The sequence below is a fragment of the Xiphias gladius genome, chromosome 19 (genome assembly GCF_016859285.1).
Source record: "Xiphias gladius isolate SHS-SW01 ecotype Sanya breed wild chromosome 19, ASM1685928v1, whole genome shotgun sequence".
In the NCBI taxonomy this organism is placed as follows: domain Eukaryota; kingdom Metazoa; phylum Chordata; class Actinopteri; order Istiophoriformes; family Xiphiidae; genus Xiphias; species Xiphias gladius.
The window spans coordinates 22,694,759-22,708,533 of NC_053418.1; positions in this window are offsets into that span (position 1 = coordinate 22,694,759).

Sequence of the window (13,775 nt, forward strand, 5' to 3'; positions counted from 1 at the left end):
GCCCCACTCCTTCCCTCTGGTGCGTGAGGAGTTGCTGGCACTGGAGCACCACACTGAACAGACTGTGTGACAGGAACAAGGCGGGACCAACCAGACAGTACTGGGACACTGCACAAAACCACTATTGAAGGACTGAAGGAGAGACCACTGGCCTGAATCTCTTGAACTTGTTGCATCTCTTTCACAGCACCCTTTTTTGTTAATTATCCCCCTAAACTTGGTAGAGGAGAGGTAGCCAAGCGGTGGCTTTCTTTACAGCCAAGACTTGCTATAACCCCATCTATCTTCCCAGATTTGGCAAAGGTAGCCTAATCACACTACAGGGTAGCAAACAAACCACCTTGACAGAAGTCCAAATTACAAGTAAACAAGCTAGCAGGGGAGGCAAACAAATGACCGAAGCATGGGAGAGGAGAGGCTACAGAAAGGCTGGGCTTGCCAGCAGCCATACCGAAATAGCACTGCAGCGTGGGTCACGGTGTGTCAATGTCAGGGAGCCAGTAAAGCACATATATTCGTCTTTTTAAGGTGGAACGCCACTGGGACAAGGATGGCGCTTCCTGCAGAGGGAGGCAGTCACTCAGCCCCTCACAGAGCTACGTGAGAGGAATACGGCAGCGCACTGTGGGCCACACACTACATTCATGACCCCTGAATCTCTGCAATGAAATGGCCACTCTGGCAGTGAAATTGATTTGTGCCTCATTTACAACAATCAGTTGTTATCACAGATGTCCTGCCCATCATAAACACAGACTCTGCAGTTTGGGTTGTGTTAGTTGGACCATGCAATGATGAGCACAGAGGTAACATCATCATAATTGCTGCCAGTCATCATCCAATTCTAACTGTTGTCTTTTTATACTGTGAAACTGGTATTATTACTCCCTCTCTCCAAACAGAGCACATTTTAAGTTGCTTTTGCCCTACATGCTTTCGATGTGCCATGGTGCAGAATAGATGCAGTACTAAAGAGGGAAATGTAGGGATACCTCCCGGCCTCCGTGATTATTTATCTCAGAAATTAACCCACTAAGCAAAGGGCACATCTACCATCAAAGCACGCTTGAATGATGCTGGACACAGCAGGACAAATCCCATTGGTTGCCTATTATGCCTCAATTCGCTAGCATTGATGATATTGAAACTAGTGCAGCTACTTTCTAGCTAGTCTTAGGATTTTATGTCTACATCTATAGCATTGAAAGAGGATATAAAAAACAAGATGATGACTTAAAAGAGAAAAAAGAGACAGAAAGATTAACTTCATCTTGAAAATACAACATCCCACACTACCTGGGCTGAAGCCTCTGAGGGGTGAGCTGGGTTACTACATCGAATAGGCACCAAGGGTAAAAATAAAGAGTGCTTTTGTGCCATTAAATCATTTCCACTGTGAATCTTCTTCCGCATGTGGACGATTATGGAGAGTTACTGTATATCATCAGCAGAGAGTCCATCTAACCAAGAATGTGTGCCAAAACCTTATCCTGTCCCTGCAGACAAAACACTTTCTGAGGATTGAAATTAAACAGGTGCAGTTAAATCCATGTGAAACAAGAAAAGGCTTGCCAGTCCTGCTTCATTTACAGTATGCTGCTCCTCGGGCCTGCTTAAACTTCTAACCTCTGAACATGAAAAGGCCGAGCTTTATGAGAAATGCTGTGTATAAAATAGAAAATTTAATGGGAATTTATCGTGTATTTACTACTCCATCCCTCCCTCGGTTCATGAGCTGCCCACCCACATATTCCCCCGCACATACACACACACACACACACACACACACACACACACACACACACACACACACACACACACACACACACACACACACACACACACACACACACACACAGCCTCCAGCAATATGAGCATAGACGGTGGACCCCATAATCCAATAAGTTGTGCTTCTTGTGCTAAACCCAGTGAAGTCTGGCACACAGAGAGAGTCCATGGAGAGTACGGTCCCCTAAGCCTCGCTTGCAGGAGTTGGATGGAAACTGTATTCTCTGATAAAGAACTTCAGATCTCTCTTCCCCTCTCTGCTACTACGATAGCTCATATTTCCGGCACACATTGGGGAATTATGATATAATGATGTACGGTAATTTAATGCTGACTTCTCTCTTTAAAAAAAAAAATATTAAGAGAAATATTCTCAGAATAACAGCCTGGTCCACCGACCATGTTATGGCAAAAGACTGGGGATGAAAATGAGAATGATGTAAAGCTTTATTGTCTCTTGAATCCTCAGTGAATGAAAAAAAGCAAATATTCATTTGGAAAGGAAACAATTGCTGCAGAATTGAAATTCAGTTAAATGGATTCACATACAAGCTTTGCCATGCTTGAAAGCGACATAATAATTCGTAGAGTAACAGCAATTTTCATCAAAACACTAACAACAGTGGAGGAGAATTTGCATTCTTTTGATCCTGTTTGTCCTTGTTCACTGTCACAGCTACAAATTAGTGAACTCGACTTTGTCCCAGCAGTCAATGCTGGGAAGTCTAAAAGAATGACACTCTTGCAAACAGAAGACACTCTCAAACAGCAATTACAGATGTACTCGTACTTGTGTTAAACATTTTGGAAGGACACTTAATCCACTGATCTCATTTACAAACAGCTGTTCTCCAACTGGACCATCTTTATTACATAACTAAGCTTAGCTTTAACCTAAAACTAATCCGAGTTCTAACCTTACATGTAACTCATACCTTAAGGGTGCAGTTTAACATTTTGGGATATGTGCTTATTTGTTTTCAAAGTACAATAAGATTAGGTAAAAACCTAGTATATGGCTGGAGTGCATATGGTCAATGTGCGAAATTGAGGATATAGTTGTATTTGCATTCTGCCTAGTGACAGATGGTTTCAGCTCTTTATCTGTTTGCTTCTCTTCTACTCTCTGTGCTCACATATACAGTATTTTAATACAGCCGAATTCCCCATAAAACTGTTCTCATTTAGTTTTTTTTCTGTTTCTGTTGTCAGACAACGGAACAAATATGAAATAGTGACTGAAATGCGGCCCATTAAGACGACATATTAACCAGCAGTCACTTCCAAGCCATTTCCAAACTGCTCCTCTGCTCTGCTCAAATCCTGATTTTATAACCGCGACATCGTCTGACAAAAGCACCATACCTGTAAGTTAAAGACAACAGCTGTGCTGTAATATCAGCTATATTGACTTGTAACATGATCACTCAGAGAGAGAGTTAGAAGCTCATTCACATCTATGTCAGCTGCCGTGTGGTCAACTGAATGAGACGCATAGAGAGGTTTGCCTGCGGAGGGAAAGTTCAAACTGGAGCTAGCAGGGCAATACTGGCGACTCCCTCTACGGAAAGTAGCAAACGTTTGCTATTTTTTTGAAAAACAATCTCTAAAGTGGTCTGAAACATTGGTAAATCTAGCAACAAAGACTCTAAGTTGGCAACACTGCCTGTAAACGCTCCCCTGATGATGTTACAGAAACTGTTTGTATCAATTCAATTTTTTAAAGAGCAACAGCCAATGAGGAAACTCCAACGCTCGTCTGGCTGACCAATGGTGTCACTTCATCTTGCATTCAATTCTATTACTCTCTCAGTCAAGGACATTAGGGGATATAGAGAGACCATCTTCCAATGGGATCACACCAGCTGCAGCACCCATCAACATGTTGATGTTCCGACCCATGAGTACTCAGTACTCATTACTACATTATTACATGAGTTCTCAGCACTTATGGGTTGGACTACACCCATCTTCGAACTCGTTTTGATCTCAGCTACAAACCTGTAATGTTTCCTGACTGCAACTTGCACAAGTGTGATGCTATCGTGGTGACAAAATCTGTCAATAAAAATACAGACATAAAACAAAGTAATCAAAACTGCCTCTGTGATAGTTCCCACAACAGTACTTGTCTCCATGACGCACACAGACTAACAAAGTGAAAACAATAGCAGCCCCGCTGTCGTGGCTGGTAAACACCCCCTCTCAAAACCACAAATTGTCTTTTGTATGCTTTTGTTTGCATGCAAAAAATGGGACAAATAATGTTCATTAGTGAGCGTTACTATATTAACAAACTTAGACTGTCAGCTGTTTTGGTCCTGGGCAGGTAATGTAGAGTCAGTTATAAACGTTTTTTCACTGAAAACAGCTGCGTGTTGTGGCTGGAAGCAGGTTGATAAGTATGGTAAGACTGAAGCAAAACAGTAAAGTTCTGGGCCATAAAATCAAAACAGTGAACTGAAAGATGCTAAAATGCTCTGTAAAGCTGCTGGGAACTGCAGAAATGGATGATTACTCTCTGTGGATCTGTCATTATGACATCAATGTAACCCTTTACATTACACACAGTCATTTCATCCGCTGTTAATATAAAAATATTGATTAGGACAAATTTGAAATATTATTAATCCTAGCCTAATCCAGACTCTAACTTTAAATCAAACTGCAAACCATAAACTAGCCTGTTAAGAAGCAAGATCAGGCCAGAAGACATTACAGAATGACCTCAAATAATACTCTGAAGGACTAAAACGTTCTCTCTCTCAGTCACACACAGACATACACACCCACAGCATTTATCCAGATGAATGAGTAGTGTGGGTGGATTGCCTGCTCTGAACTGAGCTGCCAATGTGAAATGGAAAGAAAAAATAGTTTTGACACAAGTCTGTTGTGATAAAGAGAAATAAATCGGACAGAAATAGTCAATTTGTGACTTTACTGAACTGTGAACTCCAACCAGAGAAGCCCTTGCTTTCCTCTACTTTGGATGCACAGATGCCGAATATCACACAGTTTAATAAAGATTAGGTTGGCAGGACCATCCAATCTGTGCAGTTTTCTCCATTGTTTAGTTGCGTAGTTAGAAACAATAGTGCAGGTTTTGAGAATAGACCAAAAAAAGAAAACATAACACTGCTTTAGTTTGAAAAATGTTGCTCAAAATGTCAGTGTTCTAAAAAATCCTCATACTATTACCAAAATAAATAACCAATCATCGTTTTCTTAACAGTGCACGAATGAATACATTTACACCTAGTTGTTATTTAAACAAAAATATTTATTATAGACATATATTTGACAGTCTACTCTTCATAGATTTTTACTGCTTCGTCTCTTTTGGGTCATTTACATCAGGCTATAGATTCTCATCCACATCAGAGCTAATACTCTCCCACACACTGGGGGAAAAACAAAGCTCTGTGTGCCTGGGATTTTTTTCATGAGTCGAAAGAAACAGACGAGGCTTTGCGAAGAAAACGGGGGTCTCATTTGTTTTGTTGCAGTTGAAACATTGTTGTAGAGGAGTTCAATATCCAGAGTGTGTATGTGTGATAAGGTACTGTATGTTTGAGCAGTTGCAGGGTTCAGTCCTCATCAAGATGTTTAATGAGTTCTTTAATGACTTGCTGTGCAAATTAGCTGGGAAGCTTTAATAAGGTTATAGACTTACAGAGATGTCCAGTTGTTTGAATCTGCATAGTGTTACACGTCCTATTGATAAATCTTTCCTTCTGCATTGAAAGCTTTATTAATATAGATTTGATATTTCGTTATGTTGCATTAAACATTTATCTAGGTGAGAGGTTAGATAGTGTGCATTGACTACAGCTATGGTGTTATATTTGTCATGCGCCATTTCATTATTTGTGCAAATAAATATTGTGCCACTCGCCACATTTAAAATTATTTTACTTGCTAATTAAATTAGATGGGTTTACCTAATTTAATTATAAATTTATTCTAGGGAAGCATGTTTTTTAATCAGGACTTTGTAAACAGGATATTTCTCAACCATGCTTTATTTAGGTAACATATCTGCAGTTTTGCTGACTAAATGCAATGTTTAAATATAAGCCTGCTGAGATTCTACATTTGCCTTATCATCAACAATCCCGTAAAAAGACCAAAACCAACAAAGACGTACTTCTAACAAATATTGCTTGTGCAGCCAACGCCTGATAAAGCTCCTTCTTTTGTGCTATTGTTGTCTAAAAACACATTAATGAGCCATGCTGTTGTGCTGGATGACACATTCCTTCATTATAATAAACATGGGCTTTTTTTTTTTGAGTCAATCCCACACACACCGTCCCAGTGCTGTAAATACTCAACAAGGCTCCAAATCCACCGCAAAAAATAGCTCCCAACAAATGCACTCTTTAGTCTTGTTTAATGATCGATAAAAAAAGTACGGTGGCCAGCATGCCAGCAGTACGGCGGTAGGGATGGCAATGTCCATCGGTTGGCTACAGGAAGAATTCTGATGACTTTGGTGATCCCCAGATTTTTCCTCTACCAGCATCACGAGGTTGAAATTTGTGGTTTTAAGTGAAGCGTCTCAACAGCTATTAGATGGTCGCCCTCAGGACGAATTTATTAAAAATACTAATTTGTTCATGTAGCACCATCATTGGGTCTTTGATTTATGGCTAAATACCTGCAAACCTACATTCCCATAAGCCTCAAATGGACTCAAATGTTTATTGCTAATTAGCAAATGTTGGCATGCTAACACTTAACTTAAGATGATGAACATGGTAAATACTATACATGACAAATATCAACATGTTACCGCGCTGACATTAGAACCTAGCCCTAAGCAATGCTGTGCCTATAAAGCCTCACAGAGCTGCGAGCTTGACTGTGAACTTTAGTCTCGTTTGAAGCTTGCAGTATGTGTTTTGTAAAGATTTATGGGCTTAGGGCTGACAGCCACAGAAATGCTGGGGAAGTCAGAAAGCAACACGTCGTTTGTTGAGGGGTTTTTTTTGGTGAGATTTACTGACAAGAATAAAAGTGAGAGAATATCATCAGCTGTCTCCTTTATTTAACTCTTTGAAAGGAACGAATGAAGGAACTGGAGAAACTTTATACAGATATGCAGATCAATGCAGCTACTAATTTATGAATTTATTACGTGAGCATGTTTTATTTATTTGTACGATGGTTTTGCAATTCAAATGCACATTTTAGATGTTATGTACAGAAGACACCCTAGTTGTCCTTTAGAGGCTAGTGCCACAGACGTGTCAAACACACCCATTTCAACAAAGATCACAAATAACTTGCTTACTTGCTGTTCCCGCACGCATACATGCATTTTTCCATGTATGCAGGCCTTGAGTGAAATAAATTAATTAATCTGTTTAAAATGTTAAAATATCTGTCTAGTGTAGCCAGGCAAAGCTATTTGCTATGACAACACTCATTGCACATCACTAAACAAATTATCATAATATTACAGAGATGACTGCATGAAGGACAGAATGCATGAATATTATAGCAATGTTTTAATAAAAATATTTACATATTGCAGAAGATATTAAAACGGAAATCATGCTAATTGTACAGTGATGAATAGTATTATTTTGAGAGCAGTTAGGGCACTGAAGTCAACAGAAGAAGTTCTCATCAGCTAGCCCTCTATTGCATGGTGTTGCCATATGGCAACAATTACTTAATCTCAATATTACAAAAAAGCAGTAATATAAAAATCCATGTTTTGCTGTTTAGTTGAGAAAAAGGGGTTCTGTTACTTTGATAGGACAAATAATTGATCACATCAAATGACCAGGAAATCCTGTTTGCACCTCCCTTTTCTATGGACAGTGACATTAAGAAGGCCATGATCTGAGGGCTCCCAAAGTTGACTAATTGTTCCAAATTTTCTCTAAATTCCATCAAGAAAAAAAATGAACTACTATCTGGGGTAAGTTAACTTTTAATTTTCATCATTTGTGATAAGTTTTTTGTAAAATAGTAAAATTAATTTGTTGCCAAATGGCCCTTATACGTGAATATGAAAGTGATCTATGTGCATTTAACCTATGACTGTAATTGACTTACACAGAACTACACTATTCAGATGTTTACAACTTTTCACATTTAAAAGGGAAAAACAATGTTTCTAATTTATATGTTGTAATTGTAGACATTTTGTAACTTTAACGTATGATCTGGATAATAATTTACACCACTGTAAATCATAGTTTTAACAGAAGGAAATTGCGATATCCCACCAAAATTATATGTTGGTCCATTTTTGTATACATTTCTTGTCAAGAAACCCATACAATTTAAACGACAATATTTTCTTCCTAGAAGATAATATATTTTAGATACTTCACAGGTGGCAAATACACTGTGATATACAGTCCAGATAGTATGGTAATTGGAATTGTAAGCAGCACTCTGTGCTATTTTTGACTGTATAGCCAGTTTCCGCATGCTGCTTTCATCCTTTTTTGACTTCGACATGGGGTGAAATCGGGTCAGAATAAGCATTTAGAAAAACATGTTAATGATGACTAAATGAAACAAATGATATTGAATGAGAATGATTAAATAAGATTAAATAGGAAATACATTTTTTTTGATCAAGAAAACGGTGCCCCTGTGTCTTATTACAGGTGTATGTAACTGTCTTATTACGATGTTATTATTACCCTACAGTCAAAATAGCAATTGAAATTGTATTCATGTAACGGTGTAAATATTTGGTTATACATTTCACTAAGTGTAAGTTGGATTTGTTTAGTCTTGTTTTGAATAAAATTATGTTTTTAGAGAAAAATGAGATTTTATGGTAACTTCCATGACTGCACAATTTAGCAACTACCCGCCCTTAAAAATATTTTTTCAGATATTTCCATTATTTAAGCAATTTTATGTAATTAAAAGATCTAAAAGTAGTTTTTTAATCATTTTTAAGTAATAATTAATGCAATAGAGGGCTAGCTGCTAAATAATTCATTCACTATTTGTCACCGCAGTAATCACTACACTCATGATGATCTGCAGCAGCTCACTTCTGTCTTTGAGAAGCACAATGCCAAACATATTTTTTACCAAAGCCCTTGTTCATAAATATCGGAAGTTATAGATTAGACAGTGGACGTACAGAGCAATCATTACTTCGGCTAGTGTGCTGCTGAACTGGATGTAAATAAAGCATTGAATTGTGGATTAGCCTTATACAGCATAGTATTCAACAGATGACACACTGTATGAATAGCATATCTCACTCTGGCTTGGCGTTTTGAAACATACAGAATATAATCACTGTTACCAAAGCATGGCAACTCTCACATAAAAACACATCTTCACAAAACACTTTTAAAAAGATCAATATTTGAAGCAGGAACTGGCACTTTAAATCAGATGAGAGGAGGTGGGTATGTGACAACAATACTGTAGCTATTATGAATGATGATCGGTTGTCTTTGGGCTGTCAGACCTAGGACTGCAATCGTATAAATACAAAATTTTACTGAGAGTTTTACTGTCCCATTGGTGAAAATGAGCAATGCATTGTAGATGGATTCTTGGAGGATGGAGCTATGACCAACAGATTTGATTCCCAGGCCAAAAGATGTCAAATGAAAAAACAGGATTATTATGACACTACTTTCCAGTTTAATATTCATCAACTTCTGATGATGATGCTTTGCTCTAATTAGCAAACAAGCTCTGCTGAAAATGTGGTTTTATTATTTATGCCACTGTGTCAGCTGCGCCAGACCAATGTTGTCACAGCTCTTTGGTTGCCAATAGAGGTCGATAGATGGCATAGATTACTCAATGCCACTTTATAAACAACTGAAGAAGAATCTGCTGCAGGGGGAGCAGACAGGGCCCTGTAGGGTAAATCCCAGCTGCCATAAAGTTCGAGCTGTTAAAGGCAGTCAAACCTCAGTGATCCAACAGCAATCCACCACCCTTCATTCCTCTGTATCTTGTTTTGTCCTGCACTTTAACAATCTTCACTGTGGAGTCTCTGTGGTAATAAAGATGGGTTTGGGGCTTTTTATCTTTATTAGGGTGTTTCAGAGCACCATGGCACTGTATGCCTCTGCTACACTAATTCCGCCATCATTCATGCAAGAAGCAGAGAAGCCCACAGCATTGAGGCTGAAGGACTTCTGTCAAAAGGAGCCCCTGAGCAGAATAAACTTAATAAGAGCAATATTTTACAGCTGTGTATAATGGCAGTGTATGTGGTTCTGCCCCTACATGCAGTATGCTGGAATCACAACACAATAAAGGTATAAAGGCATAAATATTGCTTGTTTTGTGACAATTTGAATGTGTTGTTCCAGATTCAAGTTTAATACCTGATCTGCTTCAAAATGATCAGTCATATTGCATTTGATTTCAGCTCTTCTTGATTTAAAGTAATAACAATGGTTATCGAAAGAATCTGGGCAGGATGTGTACATCTCACGTATTTATTATTGTCATTTTTTGTTCCAGTTTTGTCAAGTCAGCTTGTCTCTAAGTCACATAGGCAGCTGTCAAATCACAAGACTGTCTCGAAAAGGAGAGCGTAAGTCATATGTATGTTGTGTGTGTGTGTGTGTGTGTGTGTGTGTGTGTGTGTGTGTGTGTGTGTGTGTGTGTGTGTGCGTCGTAGGCTACTTTTGGGGACAAATTTCACACTAAAGACCAGTTAATTGTGGATAGAAGCCGTGTCCCCAGTTGGGAAAATGCAGATTTTTGGGTCAGTGGTTAAGGTTAGGGTTAGAGTAAGTCTCCAGGAAATGAAGTATAAGCAATGTCCCCAAAAGTGACCAAGATCAACATATGTATGTGTGCGAGTGTGTGTGTATTAGTGTGTGAGGCTACCAGAGAGTGAAAATTTCTTTCACAGAACTGAATGACTCTCCTTTTTTACCTCTAAAGTGGGTCCTCCGTGGACACTGCCACAGTGTCTTTATTTATAGGTACCATAGTGATGTTTTATTGCTGAGGAAACCACAATATGACTAGGTGCGCTGCTTATAAATCTTATACATTTAATTTTTATTTGCTTTTGGTTGATTTCCCTGGTGTTGGAAGCAGAGCTGTTGAAGAATCAGGGGAAATTAATCAAAGAAACAAAGAAACAATGAGGTAACATCTCAAAAGAAAAGACTGTGTTACTGTTACATTATGCAGTCTGCATGTACAGCATGTGTTAGATACAAGATAACTTAATCCATGATCTAAATCTGTGGCTACAAGTTAAATAAATATTAATGTAGGCTCCAAATGTAGCAGACATTTTGTCAAAAGTAAGTAAAACTGCAGCAATAAAGGTCAACCAGTTAGCCGGGTTTATGCTTCAGATGATTTCCTGATGTTAAGTAAAAGCAAAACTGCTCTCGGATCATTTATCATGGATGAGAAAGTAACTCAAAAAATTTAATATATTATAGCAGATGTTTCAAACAACCTTTCCACTTCTGGCTCTTATAGTGTCATACAACATTGCTGAAAGGATTTTAATGTACTAGAAATCTATTTTATTGTGAAACAACCTTGTGAAGACTGGAATCATTACAGGAACACAAATCACTAAAAAAGCTACACATACTGAGCAGACAAGACAACACTATGAATATATTTGTTGACGGGTATAAGTTTCTGCGTCCTACCGCTTTAAGACAAAACAAAGAGCAATCTAAATTCTTGCTTTCTCATTAGGCGTCCTGTATGTGTTAAAGTCTCAAGTGAGTAATGAATTGGAGAGATGAAAGGGAGCAAATATATAGCGGTACAAATCATTTTCTTGGAAGTTATTTAAAAATTCTCTGTGGTGACACTCTATGACTATTACTGTCCTCTTGGTGGAACCGTGATGTGACTCAGAAAACAGTTTGCTTTTACAGTACTCAAGTTTCTTTCTGACCACCACCACCACCGCTTTGACATAAGCAAAAAAGCGACTTTTGTCTTCTCTGAGGGCTTACTGGGACATGTATCCAAAGCTGTAGAGCATTAGTATTCAAATGAATTTTACAGGTGACATACAGCGCACAAAAGGTGGAGTAACAAAGAAATCCTGTTTTGCAGCACAGGAGACAGGACAACTTTTTCTTTTCCGAAACTGTGACAACCGTCTTTGAGTGCCTTCATACTTCACTGACTCTATTTTCAGCTGACGTTAATCATTTGAATTTAACAGCCTGGAACTCATTATTTTGACTGGCCAGCTTAAAAGTTCTACTACATGTTGGCTCCTTAAATTCATATAAAGGTAGCTGTGATGCCGCTAAGTGTTAAGACAGAAAGAAAGAAAGAAAGAAAGAAAGACTCTTCTGTCTAGTGAGCTCATTTGGTCCAATATAAGACCTCCTTGGCTCAGTCATCCGTGAAGAAATCCCTTCCAGTGGATGGTGGGCTGATGAGTACGAAAGCAACAGGGAAGTGCAATAATGAAATATGCTCATGCAAAGGAGCAAAAAGCATTTAGACAACTTAGCAAACATTAGCATAACTAATTTTCTTGTAGTTGTTTCAAAAGAAATCTTTGATTAAGGGAATTGTTCAACACTTTTGGGAAATTCACTCTCTTGCCGAGAGTTTGATAAAAAGCCAATCTCGTATCTGTATGCTAAATATGAAGCTACGGCCAGCAGCCGGTTAATTTAGCTTGGACAGGAAACATGGGGAAACGCTAGCCTTGCCCTGTGCAAAGGTAACAAAATCCACCTGCCAGCGCCTCGAAAGCTCACTGATTAACATGATACATTTAGTTGAATTCATCCGTAGAAAAAGTCATCCGTGTGAGGCAACCAGCAAAATCTTTGAGAAGTTAGCTCTTTCCAACTAGACAAAAGTGAGAGTGGTATTAATCGTCTTAATTAACTCTCGGCAAGAAAGCAAAGAAGCGTATTTCCCAAGTTGTTGAATTATTGCTTTAAATTACTTACCCAATAAATGGAGATCAGGCTACCAGATAAAAAGAAAACCTGTATTTGAGTTTTTGACAATAAACCTCATATCCTCACTACTTTGATTATGCCTTCCTTTTTTAAATCTTCGCCAAAGATGAACAGAACGTTGCACACATTAATGTAGAAAAAGATCCCCGGAGAGAGATGAAAATCAGAATTTCATGCCTGCCAGTGAGGGCTGAGCAAGTTACCTGACACAGAGTGTGTTTACAGGAAGCACAGAGAAAACACTGTATTTATGGATGTTTCCAGGCACGATTTTACCAATTTGTTTTTTTTTCTTCATCTGCTTAGAGTGCCGATTAGCTCAAAAAGACATTCTTCATATCTAGGAGCATAAAGGCTGTGTGTGCACCCCCCCCCCACACACAGATTTTGTCAGTGCAGTTTGCTTCTATTTGTGCATTTTTGTTTTAAGTCAATACTGTGCACTCCCACAATTTTTCAAAACAAATATCCTCAATAATAATCCGATGCAGACCACAGCTCTCTAATCAGCATTCTTTTCTTAGCCACACAAAACCCAAAGATTTCAAAACATGGGAAATTGCTTTTCATCAGTCACAACTTGACAAATCAAACACTAATTACAGCATCTGTCAAAATCAGATCAACAAATCATTTGTCGTGTTCATATTACATTCTTTGTACGGCCTTGCAGGTTTTCCCATTGGCCCTGAAAACAAATTCATCGTATATGCGAACACTGGAAACTGAATATATGGATATAAATTCTGTTGGCAGCATGCCACCATACCAGCCTGGAGGATAAAGAAAGCCTGAGTCATGTTGAGAAAGTGAGTTTTGGGAGATCATAAATCCTAATCTGAATAACCTTTGACCAGTCAGAAACTTTATGCATACTACGCATGAGATGTGTGAACATGCTAATGGCTGATAACAAGGAGACGGAAACAGGCGTCGGTTTACTTCGCAGACTTCACAGGCATAAGAAAACAGCTGGCAGCTGTGGTATAAATGTGTCGCGGGCGAAAGACTGTAGTAAGCAGTGGATTATTGTTTTCAACTAGTCTCACACAGAAA